This window comes from Lissotriton vulgaris, chromosome 4_1 (genome assembly GCF_964263255.1).
Source record: "Lissotriton vulgaris chromosome 4_1, aLisVul1.2, whole genome shotgun sequence".
Lineage (NCBI taxonomy): Eukaryota > Metazoa > Chordata > Amphibia > Caudata > Salamandridae > Lissotriton > Lissotriton vulgaris.
This window is the reverse complement of record NC_141691.1, coordinates 209482486-209503648: the sequence shown is the minus strand read 5'-3', so window position 1 is coordinate 209503648 and position 21163 is coordinate 209482486.

Genomic DNA, 21163 nt, shown 5'->3' with positions numbered 1-21163 from the left:
CAATCTAAAGGGTTGTGTGTTGGTGGTGTAATTAGTGCTAGACCCAAACCTTCCTCTTGGCTTGGTGTTGTTGTTTCAAACAGTGAATGGTGGAGCTGGACAAGGGGAATCCTTGAAACATGTTTCACGCGTTTCTGTGATTCATAGCCAATCCAAGGTTGAGCCAGCATTAAACCACTTTTCTCCTGGACTTTGTTTTCTTATATCGGGTCGAGTAATGTTGGCTCAGAGACGCACTGATTGGACTTCAGTCTCTGCCATCATACGATGCTTAAGCAGAGCTGAGATGATGATGTGGTATGCTGTGTACCAGCAACTAATGTTCTCCAACCATAACCCAGGAGATTTAGAAAGCATACACATGTCTCCAGAAAAGCCCTTCATGTGACCAAGGGTGTGTAGACAAATTAATATTGAGAACAAAATATTGTGTGGACAAAATAGTATGACAATAATTTGGAGGAAAAAAAGTTTTTGAAGGTACATATCCATGGGTCAGAAAAGTTTTTCTATATATAACGCCACATATATGTACTTTCGAGTGGAGTTAAGAATAGCTCATCAGTCAGAATGGCTTCTTCCTCTTTAGCCCACATATGCCTAAAACCATCTCCCACATGAAAACTGCCAAAGGTCTCTGACTGTGGGGTCAAAATTGCATGGCACATCCCAGACACCAGCCTTAACATCTTTGTGTACCAGCACCAACAGGCAGCACACGTCCCTAAGTTAATGGGGGGGGAATGGATGAAGGGATCAACAACTAATTTTGCTCTGGAATGTGAATGTAGATATCTAGAGACATTTTCTGACCAATACTTAAATTAATACAAAAAATCAAAAGGTGCCTCCTAAGGTTGGTCTTCTCCAGATTTATAAGGTGAGGGACATAGTGAAGTTCTCCCACATGACGTTTGTGAGAAAATGAGGTTTAATTGGGAATTTTACAACACAAGTTCTTGATCTTTCCAAGCAGATGTTCATGCATATGTTAATACTGACCATATAGATGAAGGAAGAAGTGTAGTGAATTGATAAAATCGTAAAAGCTTTATAAATATACATAAATATATGGATCTTCACGAATTATGAAAGTAACAAGCATAGCAACATTCTAGCACCAAAAAACAGAATTAGTTACATGAGCCTCAAACTCAAAAAGGACGGACTAATCAATGATGAAGTGTTGGAACTGGGGTAGCCTGGCCTAGGGCAAGACTAACATTTCAGAGGCACAGTGTAAAGGTTGCAGACCACCCAACAGTAAAACCACGCAATAGCACACAAAAAGAAAACGCTACACCAAAATGTGGAAAAATAAGTACTGCTTTATAAAAATATTATCTTTAGCTCTTCAGTTTCAAAATGTACAGTTTAGGCACTTCAGTTTCAAAATGTACAGTTAGGCACTTCAGTTTGTCAGGAAAGCATTAACTTCACTCTTAAGTTCTAAATCATATTAACAACCAGCACTTACAGTACATTTCATATATAGTCAGATCTCTTTAACCAAAACTGTCAGGTAACTCTTATACTTCCACTGCTCAGTGATGCTTTTACTGTACTCTGCTTACTCTACTGCATCTCTCATTACAGCATTACTTTAAACACTGGCAAGATCAACCCTTATTTTAGCTCAGGTAAACAGTGTCCTTTTTATGAATAACTTTACAGCTCTCCTCCTTATCTTATCAAAGAGAAATTTGGTTAATACCACTTAATACAGCTTCCCATAAACCCTGTCAGGGATTCCTCCTGGACGCTGTACTCTCGGGGCCAGAATCTCAATTTATGGCACCAGGGAATTGTGTGGAAGTCACTCTCCCACGTGTCTACCTCCTTACTTGTGATACACGAAGCTGGGATCGTCCTGCGCCAGGCTCACAAGGGGGACAGCAACGAAGGGGGTCAGAGAACTGAGGCTGGAGAGGCCCCCACGCCTCAGAAGGCTTCACAATGCTCACTCCCCCGCTCTCTCCTCCCCACTCGGGCCAGCTCTTCTGCTTGGCGCTCGAGTGGAAGGTTTGCCAATTTCCAAATGCCCTCAGGCCACTATCGGGCCTCTCAGCTTCCCCCTCCCTGCTCGGCCAGCTCCTCTGCGTGGCGAGTGAGCAGAGGGAGAAGGCGGGACTCTCTCTCGGATTCCTGAGGCAGCCTGCGCTCCTTCGTGATGCTCGGCGGGGCCACTACCCTCGCGGACCTGCGCAGTAGCGCTCGCCCTGATGCTGCTACACTCCGCCCTCGCTCCCAGGAAGGACGCGTCCACCCAGGCCTGATCGATCCTAGGCCCCTCCTGCGCCCGGGACACTACAGTGCTTGGGCATGCGCGAGGAAGCAGCGTCTCTACCTTGGAGATCGCGCACTCGCGTCAGCGCCGCCCCTCACTCTCCTCACCTCCGGGGACCGGGGAAACCACTTCAGGACGGCACCTCACCTCAGGATCCAGCCAAAGCTCCGCACGGCGCCGCTTAACCCGCGCCGGTCAGAGGGCAATACAGCCTGTCACTTCTCTGCCTCTACCACCACAGGTAGGAAGATGGACACAGTGGCGATGTGGCGCTAGGGGGGGGTTTCCAGCAGTCTGTCAGCAACCAAATGATGAACATGGGGAAGGGGAACCAGGATTAGCCCCACTTCGGTTGGGACCCTTGCTGCAACAGTCTCACTGGGATCCTGATACTGGAACAGTCTCTTTGGGATCCTTATGCTGGGCAGAGGACTACACCCTTCAGTGCTGCAGTCTCCTTCTCCTGGTCACTTCCCTACTCTTCCAGTCAAGGGATTAGACAGGCGCCCAGGGTCTCCAGTAACCCTCCACAGCGGGGTCAGGACAATTCACCCAGAGGGGGTAGGGGGGTGGATCAATAAGGTAGCTTCCCAGTCTAGGAGGTCAACCCTTTGTCTAGCTTCTTCCCACTCTTAGCTATAGCCTGTCCTCCAGCTGACTCTCTCTGGCAAGACAAAATGGCTGCCCCACATTCCGCCTTATATAGGCTGACCCTCAGTGGTCCAGAATGGACCAGAAGGTTCTAGAACGACCTATGCTAGGCTATGGCCAAGTTCTGAGTGTGACAGTTAGGGCAGTTGGTAGCCACCATTTTGTGTGGTGCCAACTTTCCTGTCAGAACAGGCCTCTGGGCCTGAGGTGAAAAATTATGAGGGGGGGAAAGAACACCTATCCCCCTGGCCAACACCTATATTAAGTCAGTGGACAAAAAATTATCAAGGGTATGAGGGGCAAAAAGGGGACAAAAAAATAAATAATAAATAGGAGGGACTACGTCAAAAAGCCAGACAGGTCTAACATGAAGTATACTACAAGATAGATGGTATGACTAACCTATTTAAATCAGCTGATAATTTCAGTGGGATCAGAAGCCAGTATCTCCTAGATCTTGATCCAGATGTATTTCTTCAGCAAGAAGACAGTTTCAGTTCCACCTCCTGGTCGGAACCCCCAGCAGCCATGTGCCTAATGCGTTTGAATCGCCTAGAAATGTTAAAAGTTGTGAGGAAGCAATTTCTCCAGAATTTTCATAAGGGCTGCTAGGACAATTTGGCGTGGTCTTCATTTCTTTCCATTCAAAGGTGAATTAGTATCCCTGGGTCATAACTGTCTATATCATGCATGCATTCATGCAGGCACTAACCTGCAGGCTTCTTTAGCCTTCTGTGTTTTAGTTTGTTCTTTTTTTTGGGTTGTAGAATCTGTCAAAATGATAGTGTGATGCAAGGATGGCTTTGTGACTAAAACACAGCAGACGCTGAAGTTAGGTGAGTCCTTCTTCTGGGAAATCGATTGAACCAATTACCGAGGCTTTGGGTGCATTTGAAATAAAAACTCAAGATAGCCTCTAATTCTTGCAACATATAAAAATCTCATATGAATACCATGGGAACTCAGCAGTACATGTGTGCATACATGGGAGTGTTCTGCAAGAACGATGCCAACTGTGAGAAGACTTGGGGTCAGTGAGAGCAATGTGGTGTTGAGAATGAGGTAATATGAATTTTTATGGTCAATTGTGTCCCCTATCGTAGACCCCAACGGCTCCATGTACATGCTTCTAGTACATGTAAGTTCCCTCCACAACCAGCTATGAAGACGCAAATACATTTGCGTCCAACGTTAACATGTCCTCTTTCAGATCCACCATGAATGGGTCCGATATTCAGTTCCTAAGTGTGCCTTGCCAACGTCTTTACATGGTGCACTTTCACGTTTTTCTGGCCCTGGCGAGTTGGACCTTGTTTTCTGCCATTCAAGCTTTCTCTTGCCTTCTGCCTCTGGAAGCTGCAGCCTGGACCTGCATTTGTATCCATGACCTTTCACTCACTCCCTGCGCGGCTAGCGGTGCCTGGCTCAGCCTGCCGGCCTGCCAAGATCGTATTCAGCCTTCAAGTTATCTGCTCCGCTCCTCGAAAAAATACATTCCTGTCTAGTAGTTTAGGTAAACATCCTTCCCAGCTGCAGAGCAAAGGGCCCGGCCTCACTGTCTCCATGCAAGTAATTCATAGCTTCCGTTACCATGGTAGGCCCATGGCCCTCTTGCTTTACACGTAGACACGCAGTCGCATATGCACGCATTAGCAGTCAGTATAGAATAGCCTCTGCCCGAGAGACCTTTCCTTCTAGATAATACAGTTCCTCAAACACAAGATATTAGATATGATTTGGGATTAGGTTGTTCTGACACTCCAGACTTCTGTCTCCAAATGTAGGGCTAAATGTCAAGTCCCCTTCACCCTCCAGTTACACGTCAATCATACGTCATGCTGCTGCGCGCGCATCTCTGCCACATGTTCTTGCTGACTCTGCAGGATCCTTCTAGGGATCCACCCACTTATGACACCTTTATGTGACGTTTCTTGCACACACCTCCGTGTACGCCCTAGTGCACGCCTTCTGTTACGTATTTCTGTTCTTATCTCGTTTCTCTCAGCTGTTACGCCTTCTGCATTCAATGTTACTGTATGAAATGACTATATATATGATTTCCTGTTAATAAATCATTGTACATGTCCATTGCAATTCCCACTCTGAACCCTCGTGGCGATGAGTCATGCTACCTGGTTCGAACCAATTCCTTTTTAAGGAATAAAACCCCTTTTAAACCTCAGATACCACGGATTCTGCCTTTTCATTTTGACTGAGTTATTCTTATTAAACTTTACCGCATAAATTCCGTATAGGTAATTAAAATTTACCACATAATTTGGCGCCCGAATAGGGACCCCTCCCCCACCCCACGCGCCGGCGGTGCGTTGCAGGCCCGGTCCCCTGCCACAGCGCTGACGGACAACTACGCGTACCCGCAGGATTTTCTTGTATCTCCCTCAGGCCAACGGAGGTGACTGAGGCTGCGATCGACACCCAGACGAGGCGGTGAGGAGTGCGGAGGATCCCGACCAGAGCCTAGCTGAGAGAGCAAAGTCCGAGGTATACGGAGGCCCACCAGTTCCGAAGTTCCGAAGTGCTTACGTCACGAGTCGAGTCCAGTCCAGTCCAGTCCAGTGTCGAGTTTCCGAGGCCTTCTGTTCTGTGCTTCCCGGTGAGTACCGTTGCTGGGGACGCATCTAGACGAGCGCATTAATTTGTGCCGGTCAAGACGGGTTTGGGTACGCAGACCCGGTCTGCACTGTTTAGCGGTGTATCTGTACTGTTTAGCAGTATATCCAGTATGAAATTAACTAGTTTTATTCTAATCATTATTGTTCGCTCTGAAATGTTTTAGTATGTTTTAATGTCGTGGTATGAGTGATTGTCCGATCTGCATTATTGTGTTTACTGTATTAGTTGTGTCCAAGTTCGAGTAAGTATCAAGCCCAGAGTAGCACGACTGAAACATGCCGCTGTTCTCCAAACTAAGACAGATAGGAACTAGGAAAGGGATTCTAGAAGAAGCAGTGCCTGTTCCACCTAGGGACACTCCAGGGCACTTTATGTACCACAAACACGGCTTAGATGCTGTATTATATCTCGATTTGTGGGTAGACTATACTAAAGATTTAGCAGAGAATCAAAGATGGCCCGCCACAGGGACATGGGATGCCGAGTGCATCATGAGAGTAGAGGAAGCGTTATGGAAAAAGAAAGCCAGACAGTCACAGAAAGACGTCATTGAACTATGGCGTAAAGAATCACACAGACGCACAGAGAAAGCACTCAGAAAAGCAGAGAAACATAAAGAGGATTCAGACAAAGCCCAAGAAAATGTATTAGTTGAGGAGGGGATACGAGTAAAAGCAGAACAAGTAGACCGACAACGGAACACTCTTATGAATGGTATGTATCCTTTGCTGGCCGAGGGTTTACCTAAGGCCACTCCGGAAATACCGAAGGATCTGCCCCCTCCCTTGCTCCCGACTAAAGTACATCACAAGACCACAAAGGACATATTCCTTTCTTCCTATCTAGACGACGTAGCTCCCGCATATACAAATCCACATGCTCAACCACTACCCGCTGATGGTACTCCACCCCGAAATCATCTACTCCCACCTCCGCAACGAACTCCTTCTCCCGTTCCACCCCCTGCACCTGTTCCCCCAACCCTTCCTGCACCTATTCTTCCGATCATTCACCCATTAAATCCTTTTGGTCCTGGCACCTCGGGAGGTGCGACAGGTTTTCAAACACTGCCACCAGCACACTGATTGACTTATAGGGATTTAGCGCAACAACGTACACCTCAATCAGCCGATTATGACATATTTAAAGAACGTCTCTCAGACTGTAGATATGATCCAGTACCCGGTAAAGACGACAGAATGATGCTCGCATCAGTACGATTACGACGAGTTACAAACTTGTTATTGTTACTACCAGGAATGGTTGATCATCTAGACAGAATATATCATTTTGTTCAAACGGGGGAAGGCCCTGAAAGTATTGGCGAGGCCATGGCTTACCAGAAAGTTGACACTCAAGGCAAGATATTACGGTTTTTTATAAACTGCCTAATAAGAGAACAAGATAGGCCTGGTGTAGACCAGGAAGAAATGAAAGCACTCAATAAATGGGGTCAGAATATAGCCGATGGAAAACATGATAAACAGAGTAGCATAGACAATATGTATCGAAGGATCCGGAAGGCAGTAGAACTGATACACGAAAGAAGACAGTCAGCACCAGAAATAGATTCCGATAAGAATGAATTTTCGGAGGAGGAGGAACAGCCAGAAACGGCAACAGGACAATCACAATTACCAGTTAGAGAAATGATAGCATATGTAGGTAAGGAAAGACCTTATAATAATTCAATGCGTCCGGTACGTCCGGAAAGTGAAAGAATCTTTCAAGCTGCCATGTCAAATCCAAAGACCCCCGAACATCTATTCCAGGCTACCGATAGAATACTTCAAGAACGCATGGGGTACCATGTACTCAATTCCATGGATGAACAAGAATTGGCCAGGTCAGCCGTACAATGGACTGACGATCCTGATAAATATAGTGATGATGGTTTAGTGCAGACCTTTTTAAACCTTTCCCCTGATGAGCAGAAATTAGCTGGTATATATATGGTTCAGCATCTCACTACATTATTCAAAGGCCAACATTCTGATGCAGGTCCCTTACCTGATATTTTAATAGAACTACTCTCGCCACAATGGAGAGGTCTAGGTACTGACTTGATTAAAGTAATTCTAGAACATCGGCACAGGTATAATACTTTTCTGAATACACGGTTTGTTCCAGCTCCACCTGTAGAAAGAAAAATGTATTACATAGACAGACAGAACCCCTTGCGAGAAGAGCATCCAGTCCAGAATGCTGATAATACCCGTAGACGCGTGTTTGTGTACACGCCCATAACGAAAATGGAACTGTTAGAAATGAAGAAATTAGTGCCCAGTCACGATAAAGACCCAGCAGGTTTCCACCGCGAAATCAAGGACATGTTACTCATGGGGGATTATACCTACCCCGACATTATGAATATATTAAAAGTATTAATGCCTGCCGGTATTTACGAGAAACTCAAAGAAAAAGATTGGGAGGTAGGAGACCAAAAGATTGATTGGGCTGCATTAGAAGACGAAGAAAAGACTCGTACCCCAGGAACAGGGCTTGGGGACAAATCTAAAGCATTACCAGGATTGTTAGTGCAAGTATTGCCACGTTTATTAGCAACTAAAAAGGAGGACTGGGATGCAATCTCAGCCTGTAAACAGAAACCCGATGAAGACACTAGCGATTTTTATTCCCGATTTGAGAAATGTTTTGGTATTAATAGTGGCCTGAAAGCAAGTAGCGAGTCATATCCACATCTTTTCGTAACAAAGCTAGTCGAAAATTCCCTGCCCCAAGTTAAGAATCGTGTACAGAAAGTCGAGAGCACATGGCAAGCAAATACGCCTTCACAAATGTTACAAATGTTACAGTACCACCAGAATAGAATTAGAGAGGAACACGAACACGAACAGAGACGCATGAAAGACACGAAAATGAAAATGTTAGTTGCTCAGTCGGTTTCAGCTGACGGTCAGAAAAAGGGCACGGCGCAGTCAAATAATTCAACAGCTCCTGTTAAGGGGACATGCAACTATTGTAAACAGCCAGGTCACTATATAAACAATTGTGCAGTTTTGAAACATAATATACTTACTGGAAAAACTAAAGAGAGACCGCGTCCTCCTAGACAGGACCAGGTCCAACAACAAGTGCCACAGAATATCCAGCCTATGCAAGCCTCACTACAGACAGTACAGACAGTAGCGGTGCCACAACCCCAACCGATTGCTGCAACTCAACATGCATCACAGCAGATGTACCAGTATGCCCAGACTGATTATCCCGATTATCAGCGATACACATGAAACAGCCTAGAGAGGGAAATTGGCTTGCCTCTTATTGAGGTTCCTGTAGATCAAGAGGGCCCTTATGTACACAGTCAAGTGTTAGGGAAAGACAGAAAGTTTTTAATTGATACAGGGGCAAGCCGAACAACGATAAGTCATGACGAGGTCCCAGGGGCACCCCTCTCAGGCTCACAGAATGTTTCCCTTGGTTTTTCAGGCAAGCCTATTATTAATGAAGTATCGCAACCACTTCCCCTTGCAGTTGGTCCATTGACACGTACTACAGATTTACTGCTCACAAAGTCATGTCCAGAAAACTTGTTAGGTATCAAGACTCTGAAAGCTCTAGGAGCTGTTATTTGCTGTTCTCCGGAAGGAGTACGGTTGTTTCTACGTGACTTTAAAGGTCACTATATGTTGAGAGATATTGATCCCCGATTACAGAATGTACCTGCACATTTATGGGCGCAAGGCCCCACTGATGTAGGTTGTATGCACATTACACCGTATCGAGTCACACTCAAGCCAGGTGTTGTTTTACCACGAATTCGACAATACAAATTACCCCCCGATGCTGTAGTGGCTTTACTGAAAATCATTGAAGAGCTCATGGCACAAGGAGTGGTTGTAGAAACCAACTTGAATTTATGTAATTCTCCTATCATTCCAATTCTTAAACGTACAGATCCCAATGCACCACCCGTTTACCGATTGGTTATTGATTTGCGCGAATTGAATAAATGCATTGTACAGCAGTACCCTGTGGTCCCAGATATCTCATCTCTATTGACAGCCATTGATTCTGAAGCAACGTTCTTTACTGTTATTGATCTTAAGAACGCCTTCTTTAGTGTCCCTATTGATCCGGAAAGCCAATACCTTTTCGGATTCTGTTTAAATGGACGAAGCTTCAAATTTGCACGCGCACCTCAAGGATTCACAGAAAGCCCCAGCATCTATAGCCAAGCACTGAAAAGACAACTCGACAGTATTCACATGCCTGTAAACACTGCCCTACTCCAGTATGTCGATGATCTACTGATCACCGCCCGAAGTGAACCTGAATGTGAACTAGCGTCACTGACGGTTTTACATTTCCTGGCTGACAAGGGGCACAAGGTATCCCCTTCGAAGCTGCAATTCTGTGTTCAGCAAGTTGTTTACTTAGGCAACTTGCTGTCCAAATGGGGGAGACAGCTAACGCCCGATCGCATCCAGTTAATTGCCGGTATGTTACCACCCAGGACACAAAAGGAGGTGCGGGCTTTTATAGGCCTCACTTCTTACTGCAGACAATGGATCCCTCAGTATGCATTTCTAGCAAAGCCACTCATTCAGTTAACAACTCAGGAGGCAGCGTCTTCGACTGTCCTCCCTTGGACTCAGGAACATGCACAAGCTTTTGACGACTTAAAGAAAGCCTTATGTCAAGCACCAGTTTTAGCGACACCATGCTACAGTAAGCCTTTTACACTTTTTGTCACAGAACGTGAAGGTACTGCATTGTCGGTACTCACGCAGGATCAAGCAGGTTCACACAAACCGTGTGCTTACTTCTTTAGTACATTGGATCCAGTAGCCCAGGCTCTGCCTGCGTGCTTGAAATCAGTCACAGCAACAGCTCTAGCAATCAGACAAAGTGATTCAATAGTGTTAGGACATCCATTGACAGTACAAGTTCCACACTCCGTGGAAGTTCTTTTAAATCGAACACAGACTCAACACTTGACTATAGCAAGATTGACAGGTTATGAATTGACATTATTTCAGCCACACATAGAAATCAGACGCTGTAATACATTGAATCCCGCTACACTTTTGCCGTTAACTGAAACAGACCCATTGGCACATGATTGCATTGAAGTCATTACTATCACGACGAAACCCAGACAAGACTTGACAGACACTCCATTACCAGATCCAGACCTGACACTTTACGTGGATGGTTCATGCATGAGAACAAGTACAGGAGAATTAGTGGCCGCCTACGCAGTCACAACAGAAACTGAAGTCATAGAAACAAATTGTATTGACATCCTGTCAGCACAAGCAGCAGAGCTCATCGCTCTGACACAAGCCTGTATTCAAGCCAAGAACAAGAGGGTTAACATATACACAGATTCCCGTTATGCATTCAGAGTTGTTCACGACTTCGGCGTCCTCTGGCGCGAGAGAGGTTTTTTGACTTCTCACGGTGCCAAGATTCAACACGGTCCCCTCATTCAAACTCTATTAGATGCAATACATCTACCTACAGCAATATCTATCATGAAGTGTAAGGCACATACAAAAGTTACAGATACTATTTCCCAGGGTAATGACCTGGCAGGCCGAACCGCAAAACATACAGCTCAGAATCAGATTCACGCCACTGACCCGACAAAGACAATAGTCGCGACACCGACACATTGCATGACAGTTAAGGATCCCGCCCTAGATGTAATTGACATACAGACACATGCTACGCCAGATGAAATCAAGAAATGGATTGAACTAGGAGGGACCCAGACAGATCAAGGATGGATGACGAAGGGAAAATCCACATGGTTTCTCCCCGACTCTATGGTTCAAGTTATCATTAATACCGTACACAGTCCAGCACATTTAGGAGAAAAAGCCATGTTAGACAGTATTCAACATCTCTGGTTCAATAAACACTTACGAGCAGCAGCCAAACAGAAAGTGCGTACTTGCATGATTTGTTGCCAGTTCAACCCAGGTAAAGGCGTTCCCGTAGAACAAGGTGGTTTTATCCTCCCGATCACCCTTTTGAAGTCCTCCAGATGGATTATATTCAGATGGAACGTTGTCGAGGTTTCAAATATGTCCTCGTAGTTGTATGTGCACTTTCCCGTTGGACAGAAGCATATCCAGTCCCAGATTACACTGCTCCGACCACTGCCAAGCAGCTGGTCCGTGAATTCTTCCCTCAATATGGTTTGCCCCGTGTCGTATACTCAGACAACGGTCAGCCATTCTCGTCCGAGCTTATGAAGCAGGTATCACTCCTGCTAGGCTACCAATGAAAGTTCCACTGTGTCCGACATCCTGAAGCAGCAGGTCTCGTAGAGAGACACAATCAGGCCCTGAAAACGCGTCTTGCAAAAATCTGTAGGGAGAAGGGTGTCGACTGGATCGTAGCTTTGCCGGTCGCCCTTTTTTACATGAGAATGGTCGCCCACTCCAGAACAGGGCTATCCCCGTATGAGGTGGTCTTTGGTAGGCCACCGAATATGTGGGGGACGCCTTTGCCTAGAAAAATTACTGATGTCGATTGTAATATGTTGACAGATTACCTTGCCTCCTTGATGTCTGCACTACAATCATGTCGTTCACAGGTCGCTGCAGCCTTTCCCGACAACACCGAGGTGAAACCGCATGACGTTGTTCCAGGAGATATTGTGCTTGTGAGAAATTTCGACAGAAAAAGTCCGCTGGAGCCCCGGTGGCAGGCGCCGAAGTTGGTACTTCTCACAACGAGGACTGCAATCAAGGTCGAGGGCCGCAAAGGGTGGCTCCACTCGAGTCATGTGAAAAAATTTCGTGCATTGCCAGAGACTGACTCACCCTCCCCCTCTAAGGACTGTCCAGATTCTAGTGACTCTAAACTTCCCCTGATAGAGAAAACTCCACAGCAGGAGTATAAAGAAAAATTGAGGTCTAGCAAGTCAGACAGTTTAATTGTTTAAGTCCTCCCCTAGGTGAATCGGTTAGACGTGTTTTCTGACATGTATCCCCTAGACCCCAACAGAGAGAGAGATAGACAGAAACAGCTCAAGAAACGTGAATATTGCAAATCTCTTCGCAGCCACTGCATTGTGACCTTATTGATTATGTTTTTTCTGAGCCTTATGATTATTGCTGAAAGTGTGCTTCTACACATATACTATCCTATATTCAAGCGTGCAAATTCTCCCTTCAACGTCACTGCCGAGCATTCTTTTAGTGAACTGCCCCCGCATGAACTATCTTACAGACTTGCGCTGCGCAACAATACATTCATTAGTATGTTACATCATTCCCATCAGACCAGCAATGCTACTAATTGTTGGATATGTGGCCGACTCCCTCCCTATCAGAAATACAAAGGAGTTCTGCCTCTTTTTCCGTACCCGTTCACACATAATGGGTCCTGTGGTGCATGGTTTAGTTTGATTAATTCCTTGAATTCAGACTCCGTAGTCTACCAGGGTAACTGGGTATGGGGAAACCTGAACATCGTTTTGCATAAAGTCTGTTTCCCTGACAAGGAGGGTCTCCCCAAAAGGACAGGAACTGATCTAGAAAATGAAGTATATGGATTAGGTAACTTTACACTTAACATCATGATTCTCAGTGTTGAATCCGAAACAGAACCAGTCTTGCCCGCCATGTCCGTACTTCCAGTCAAGGGTGAATTATGTGTCAGAAAGAATGGTTCAGTACACCTGGGTCATAGTAGATGTACTACTGTGATCGAATTCAGTGATAAGGGCAAGTCTACCTTCAAAGCTTCACGTCATTCCTACTTCATTTGTGGTCATACCGCCTATATACGCTTACCTCTAGATTGGGATGGCACCTGTTACATTGCATTCCTTCTGCCACCTGTTTTTCTAGCCCCTCCTGATTATCATAGAAACACTCATCTAGTACACAATAGGCCCCAGAGAGATCTCCCGATTGTCGACTATACTGAAACGGCATGGGAACAATACACAGATTTCAATAAAGGTTTTTTCCCCTACTTAGGTGCTGTCTTTAATAGTAAACTGATACGAAAACTAACTAGAACCCTTGAAGCTGTAGTGAATGAAACTACTTCCGCTTTAGGTAACTTAACAGAGGAGCAGTCTGCAATGCGGATTGTTGTTCTTCAAAATCGTCTCGTCCTTGACGTCATCCTGGCCGATAGGGGCGGAGCCTGTAAGGTCATCGGGTCGAGCTGCTGTGTTTTCATTCCAGAAAACGCGCCATCAGTATATAGAGCCATAACCCGCCTTCATAAGATTGCAAGTCTGATACACCAGAATCCAGGCAACTGGACTTGGTCCGGTTGGTTCTGGACCACGTTGTCAGCCTGGGGATGGAAAGTCCTATCCTTCCTAGGTATTGGCCTTCTCATAGTATTCAGTTGTTGCCTATGTCTGCAATGTGGGCCAGCGATTTGCGGCTTGTGCGCCACATCATGTATTCCTCATTCAAGTCCTCATTCAAAACGCCGTAAGAAGAAAGAAGAGCAAATGATGTTACATGAACAGATTGATAGATTAATGAGGATTGATATATCATGAAGGGTCCGTAGGGGACAAGGAGGGAATGAGGTAATATGAATTTTTATGTTCAATTGTGTCCCCTATCGTAGACCCCAACGGCTCCATGTACATGCTTCTAGTACATGTAAGTTCCCTCCACAACCAGCTATGAAGACGCAAATACATTTGCGTCCAACGTTAACATGTCCTCTTTCAGATCCACCATGAATGGGTCCGATATTCAGTTCCTAAGTGTGCCTTGCCAACGTCTTTACATGGTGCACTTTCACGTTTTTCTGGCCCTGGCGAGTTGGGCCTTGTTTTCTGCCATTCAAGCTTTCTCTTGCCTTCTGCCTCTGGAAGCTGCAGCCTGGACCTGCATCTGTATCCATGACCTTTCACTCACTCCCTGCGCGGCTAGCGGTGCCTGGCTCAGCCTGCCGGCCTGCCAAGATCGTATTCAGCCTTCAAGTTATCTGCTCTGCTCCTCGAAAAAATACATTCCTGTCTAGTAGTTTAGGTAAACATCCTTCCCAGCTGCAGAGCAAAGGGCCCGGCCTCACTGTCTCCATGCAAGTAATTCATAGCTTCCGTTACCATGGTAGGCCCATGGCCCTCTTGCTTTACACGTAGACACGCAGTCGCATATGCACGCATTAGCAGTCAGTATAGAATAGCCTCTGCCCGAGAGACCTTTCCTTCTAGATAATACAGTTCCTCAAACACAAGATATTAGATATGATTTGGGATTAGGTTGTTCTGACACTCCAGACTTCTGTCTCCACATGTAGGGCTAAATGTCAAGTCCCCTTCACCCTCCAGTTACACGTCAATCATACGTCATGCTGCTGCGCGCGCATCTCTGCCACATGTTCTTGCTGACTCTGCAGGATCCTTCTAGGGATCCACCCACTTATGACACCTTTATGTGACGTTTCTTGCACACACCTCCGTGTACGCCCTAGTGCACGCCTTCTGTTACGTATTTCTGTTCTTATCTCGTTTCTCTCAGCTGTTACGCCTTCTGCATTCAATGTTACTGTATGAAATGACTATATATATGATTTCCTGTTAATAAATCATTGTACATGTCCATTGCAATTCCCACTCTGAACCCTCGTGGCGATGAGTCATGCTACCTGGTTCGAACCAATTCCTTTTTAAGGAATAAAACCCCTTTTAAACCTCAGATACCACGGATTCTGCCTTTTCATTTTGACTGAGTTATTCTTATTAAACTTTACCGCATAAATTCCGTATAGGTAATTAAAATTTACCACAAGAAGGGCACATATCAGATCAACAGGAAAGTAAGTGCAGTATTGGATCTGCCTACCAAAAAGTGGTCAAAAAGTGCAAGGGAATGGTTGCACCTAAGTCAACAAGGTATAGAGAGGAAAGCTGGTATGGCTTGTTAGGAGAAATGTAGCTGAGACCTGACGACATCTGTTGGTATAGCGACTCATGTCAACTGGTGGGCAGCAGAGACAAATCTTATCCCTCTCTATTGTCGAAAGTGAAATCTTCCACTTCCTTACATACCAGGCAGCGACTGTGATGCCTATGGAGAGTCCAACTCGACACCTTCCTTCAGAAGGACATTCATAACACCCCTTCACCTTAGGCTTATTGTCTAATGGATGCTTAGATCTGCCCCGTGGTGCAGCAAATGAATAAACTCACACAACCAAGGACATCAATGGACACATTTCAATCAGTCCTAGCACTGAGAAACACCCTTTTACTGACCTTAAGGACTCAATCCATTGTACAAATTACGTTGAATCTAGATTTCGGTACCAAGAATATTTTACATGACAACAAAGGTGATTCTTAATTTGTGTACCAAGCCATCATTACAATAGAAACGAAATTAAACATAAATAAACACAGAGTAAAAAACTCACTGCTCTTTATCGCAGAAGGAATTGGGCAGTTTATTATTGGGAGTTATATAACCTTGAACATGATGTCAGTTAGAGCACTGCTACCATACAATTTCTCCATTGCTCTCTGAACCGTTTTTTATGTGGGAGAATTTTGTTGCTGGGGGAAGTGGGATTTGTTTTTAATTCTGTTTAAATAAAAAGCCAAACTGCAGAAAACCAGGGTCCCGATGTAGGTGGCTCATTACCGGTCGGTAAACCCGAAATTCGGTAAATTTCAGGCTTACCGACCGGTATTGACCCATTTGTTATGTAGGTGATGATTCGGTAAATACCGAATCGGTATTTACTAATTCTGTATTTACCGAATCATTATTTACTGATTCAGTAATTACCAAATCTGTAAATGTCATGTAGGAAGCACATTTAAGAGTGCATATGTGCTTTAAGGATTCGTTATTTACCACCAATTATAAGTTGGTGGTAAATACCGAATGCCTTTGAAAATGCAAATCTGTGCATTTTCAACTGTGCCATGTGGCAGACATACATGCCCTTAGGGCATGTATGTCTGCCACATGTGCACACAAACACGATTGTGGGGTGCAACAGGGTGTCAAAGTGACACCCTGCCACCCTTCAATGTGTTACCCCTTTTACCGAATCAGTATTTACCGATTCGGTAATTCTCAGTCATTCCTATGGGCCTCCAGGCCCTTAGGAATTAATGGGAATTACCGAATCAGTAAATACTGATTCGGTAATTACCGAATCTTACCGATTCGGTAATACTTACCGAATAAATACCTACATCCCATTTACGGATTCTAAAATACCGAATAGGTAAAATTCGGTATTTTAGAATCAGTAAATCTTCATTACCTACATCTGGCCCCAGGTGCCATATGTAGGTAATCTCTATTTACCGATGCGTAAATACCGAATTTTACCGATTCGGTATTTAAGAATCAGTAAATAGTATGTAGGTAAAAATTCGTTAACTTTTACCGAAATGGTAATATTCGGTATTACCGATTCGGTATATACCAATTCGGTAATTCCCATTCATGGGAATCCATTCACTATTACCGATTTGGTAAATACTGAATCAATAATAGGGGGAGCATATTCAAGGGTGGGAGGATGTCACATTGACACACTGTTGCGCCCCTGAATCGTGCTTGTGTTCACATGTGTCACACATACATGCCACCTGGCACTTTTAAAAAAGCACAAAATTGCTTTTTTAAAGGTTTTCGACATTTACCACCAACTTGTAGTTGGTGGTAAATAACGAATCCTTAAATAAAAAATGCACTCACTTGAGTGCTCCCTACATAGGATTTAAGGATTTGGTAATGTACTGATTCAGTATTTTAAGGATTTGGGGCTAGATGTAGGTAACTCTAATTTACCGACTCATAAATACCGAATTTTACCGATTCGGTATTTATGAATCGGTAAATTAGAAGGAGGGAGATGTAGTTAAATTTTAATTTAGAATTACCGAATCGTTAACATTCCATATTTACCAATTCGGTAAATACCGAATCGGTATTGCCCATTGATTCCTATGGGCCTTGAAGCCCATAGGAATCAATGGGCAATACCGAATCGGTATTTACCGAATCCGTAAATACCGATTCCTGCAAGGGTGCAGGGGGTGTTACTTTGACACCCTCTAGCACCCCAAGTACAGGCTTGTGTCACATGTGGCACACATACATGCCCTAAGGGCATGTCTGTATGTCACATTGCACAGGTGTGCATGCACAGATGTGCATGCACACCTGAATTCGGTATTTTACCACCCAATAGGATTGGGTGGTAAAATACCGACTCTTAAGGGCCTGTGGCACTCTTAGGAGTGTCACCTACATATGGATTTACCGAATCGGTAAATATACCGATTCGGTGTTTTACCGATTCGGTAAATTTACCGATTCGGTAAATTTACAGAATCAGTAAAATATCAGAAAACCCCTACATCAGAAAACCCTAATACCGGTCGGTAACGGCCAAATTCGGCCGTTACCGACCGGTATTAGGGCTCCTACATCTGGCCCTTGGTAATTTACTGATTCTTAAATTACCGAATCGGTAAAGTACTGAATCCTTAAATCCAGCCAACTACATCAGAAAAAGCTAAATACCGGTCGGTAACGGCAAATTTACCGATTTTCGGAAGTTACCGACCGGTATTAAGCTACCTACATATGGCTCCTAGTGTTCCATTTGGATTGTGGGCCATCTGTGAGACACATATCATGTGGTCGGTCACTGGGAAAGAAGTGTACTTACCCAATTAGCGAGCTAGTTCCTTAGTGTGCCTGGGCCACACCTCTACTTAAACATAGCCCAGATGCGGACACACAGTTGAGGCGTGTAGCAGGTGATCCCAAGGCGTGCTGAAGTCAACTCTAAGGCAAGCACCTCTGCACCCATCCACCTCCCACTGGGGCCAGGGACACTGTTCGTGGGGGGTCAGATTCAAAGGGCTATTCAGCGGTTCAGCTAAAAGGTGTACAATCAGAATGTTTCAATACCTGTTGTTCATCCTTTAATTCATTGAAGGGCACACAGGTTTGTATATACTGTAACTTCACCCTTAATGTGGGGGGTGTTTGTCTGCAAGGAGCCAAAGAGCTGGTTGTGTGCACTCCATCTACAGGCAGCAGGACATCTACATACTTAGGTAAAAAGACAGAAACTAAGCTTCACTTTTTGTTTGTCAACGTTCGCTCCCTACCATGCCATCAGCAAGATATTTTTAACTTTGTGGTTGACAATGTACTTGATGCAGTATTTTTGACATAGACATGGCTACATGAGGCATCCATCCCAGGCATCATTGCTGCCCTGTCATCAAAGTATTTGGTAGTATGGAGGGACATGATTGGGAATCAGATAGCTTTACACTGTTGGGGGTTTCGATATATCGTCCCCCAGGTTTTGCCGGAATATGGTGCTCATGACTTCTGTACTTATTGGCGCCACATATTCTCAAATCCTCAAATTTTCTATTACTGGGTGACTTGAACATCCATTTTGAGGATAATGTGGGTGGTCCATGGGGCACCTTCACTGAGGAACTCAGAGTGCTAAGTCTGGATGTAGCTAATTCTTCACCCACTAAACACATCAGTTGGACCCAATCTTTTCCAATATTAAGGCATTAGAAACAGCGTCTCCTCTGCCATTAGCATGGTCAGACAATTACACAGTACTGTTTTTGGTCCATACAGGTCAGGTTTTCGCCAGTGTAGGGAGGGGGGCCGACACTAAGTACAGAGATTGGTTCCAACTAGATATATCAGGCCTTAACAACCAATTGAGGAATACACTGAAGGAATTCAATCAAGTGGTTGAGTTAGACCAAACTAGGATTGATGTCTAGCTGAGGGAAGCGCTGGATATAGTTTTGTCAGCCAAAGTTGTTCAATCAGTCAAGTCTCACCAAGCAGCGCCTTGGATTACGGAGGCGTTTCAGGCAGAAAAGTGAGGTGCAAACCTGAGAGAGATCCTGAAGATTGACCAATAATGAGGAGAGTAAGAACAGATATGAAATGGCCCTCAGCAATTATCACAAGTTTTTCAATGCGGTCCATGTTACGTTTTACACAGACTACATCAACACTGCTGAAAACTGTCCAAAAACCCTTTTTAGAGGAGCGGACAAACTCTTGAAACCCCAAGAAAATCACATCTTCACCAGTCCTATCCGAGGCTCACTTTGATGATGTGGCTTATTTTTTGTCAGAACGGTGACAGATGTTCAGGCTTCTCTTACGATTGGAGGGAAGAAGGCAGGGTCCCTAAGTTCTACTGGTAGTCCTCTGGGATCAAGGACAAGACCAGACTGATTTTGGCACAAGTTGGGCAGATACTGAATTGCTGAGACGGATGTATGACGGTACAACGCGTGGTATTACCACGTGTACCGTTACAACGCAGGTTTTACAATGCAAGTCATTACAATGATTTGTGTTGGGGGGCGCTGGATAGTGAATAGTTTAATTTACTATTCCAACTCCAGTCCCCATGGATAGTAGGGAAGGTGTTGGATAGTAAATATAACTATTCCCTATCCTAGAGTGTCCTCCAGCGAAAGTCGTTGTAACGACTTTCGTTGTAAAACCTACGTTGTAATGGTACCGCATTGTTAGAGTTTCGTTGTAAAGGATGTTACCCGCTGTGAAACTCTGTACCTGCCTATGTCCTTGCCACTACTGCCCTCAGTTAGGTCGGGCTTGCCAGGAGATCCTCTCTCCCTGGCCAAGTTGAGTCCCCTAAAACCTGATATTTTTCAAATTTTAGTAAAACTCTTGAATACCTCCCTTATGCAAGGGCAGATTCCACAGGCAAGGAAACATGCTTTGGTTAGGTCAGTTTTGAAGAAGGAGAATCTGGACCCTAAGAAATGGTCTAATTTAAGCCATGTCTCAATTCTACCCATCATGGCTCAAGTAATGGACAATCATGTCAACAGACAACTCTATAATTTAGTAGAGCCTCAAGAGTATTTTCATCTCTTTCAGTTGGGGTTTAGAAAGGGACACCGCACTGAATTCGCCTTGCTAGGGGTCACTGAACTTAGACAGCTCCTTGATGAGGGTGAGATGGCCACACTAATTCATCTTGATCTTTGAACAGCCTCTGATACTGTTCCGGCTTCTAAGGAAGACCTCAGTAGAGGGGCTGTTACGAGAGCTGCACTGGATCCCAATTGAGAAGTGAATTCAGTTGAAAACCTTGTGTTATGTTAAACAGCTCAAGAAAGCCATAAACTAAGTGGTGTGGAGACTCCAAAGAGGGGGCCAGGCCACCAGAATCCAAATGAACTGAGACAATTAAAAGCAACCCGTAAAAGGCTAATCTGGTGACTCAAAAAGGCATCAGACGAGTGCTTGTGGGTCAAACTTTTGTATGACATTAACAGCTCATGATTTAAGTTAAACTTAAGACCAAAACTTAAGTTTAACTGAGGCAAAATCCTAACTTTACTATTTCTAAATGTGCTTTGTGAATATCAAAAGTCGTAAACTTATGATTTTTATTCAGATTACTTTTGTGAATCGGGCCCACTGTCTTGTAATTAATAGCCTCTTCCTACTTTCAAGGTCCTTCGGAGTTCCTCTTGTCCAGTACCCTCGACAGAAGTGAAGAAGCAGGTAAGTGTTTGCACTTATTTTCACTTCATTTGAGTTGGGTTAGTAGGATGTTTTGTTTTCATTTATA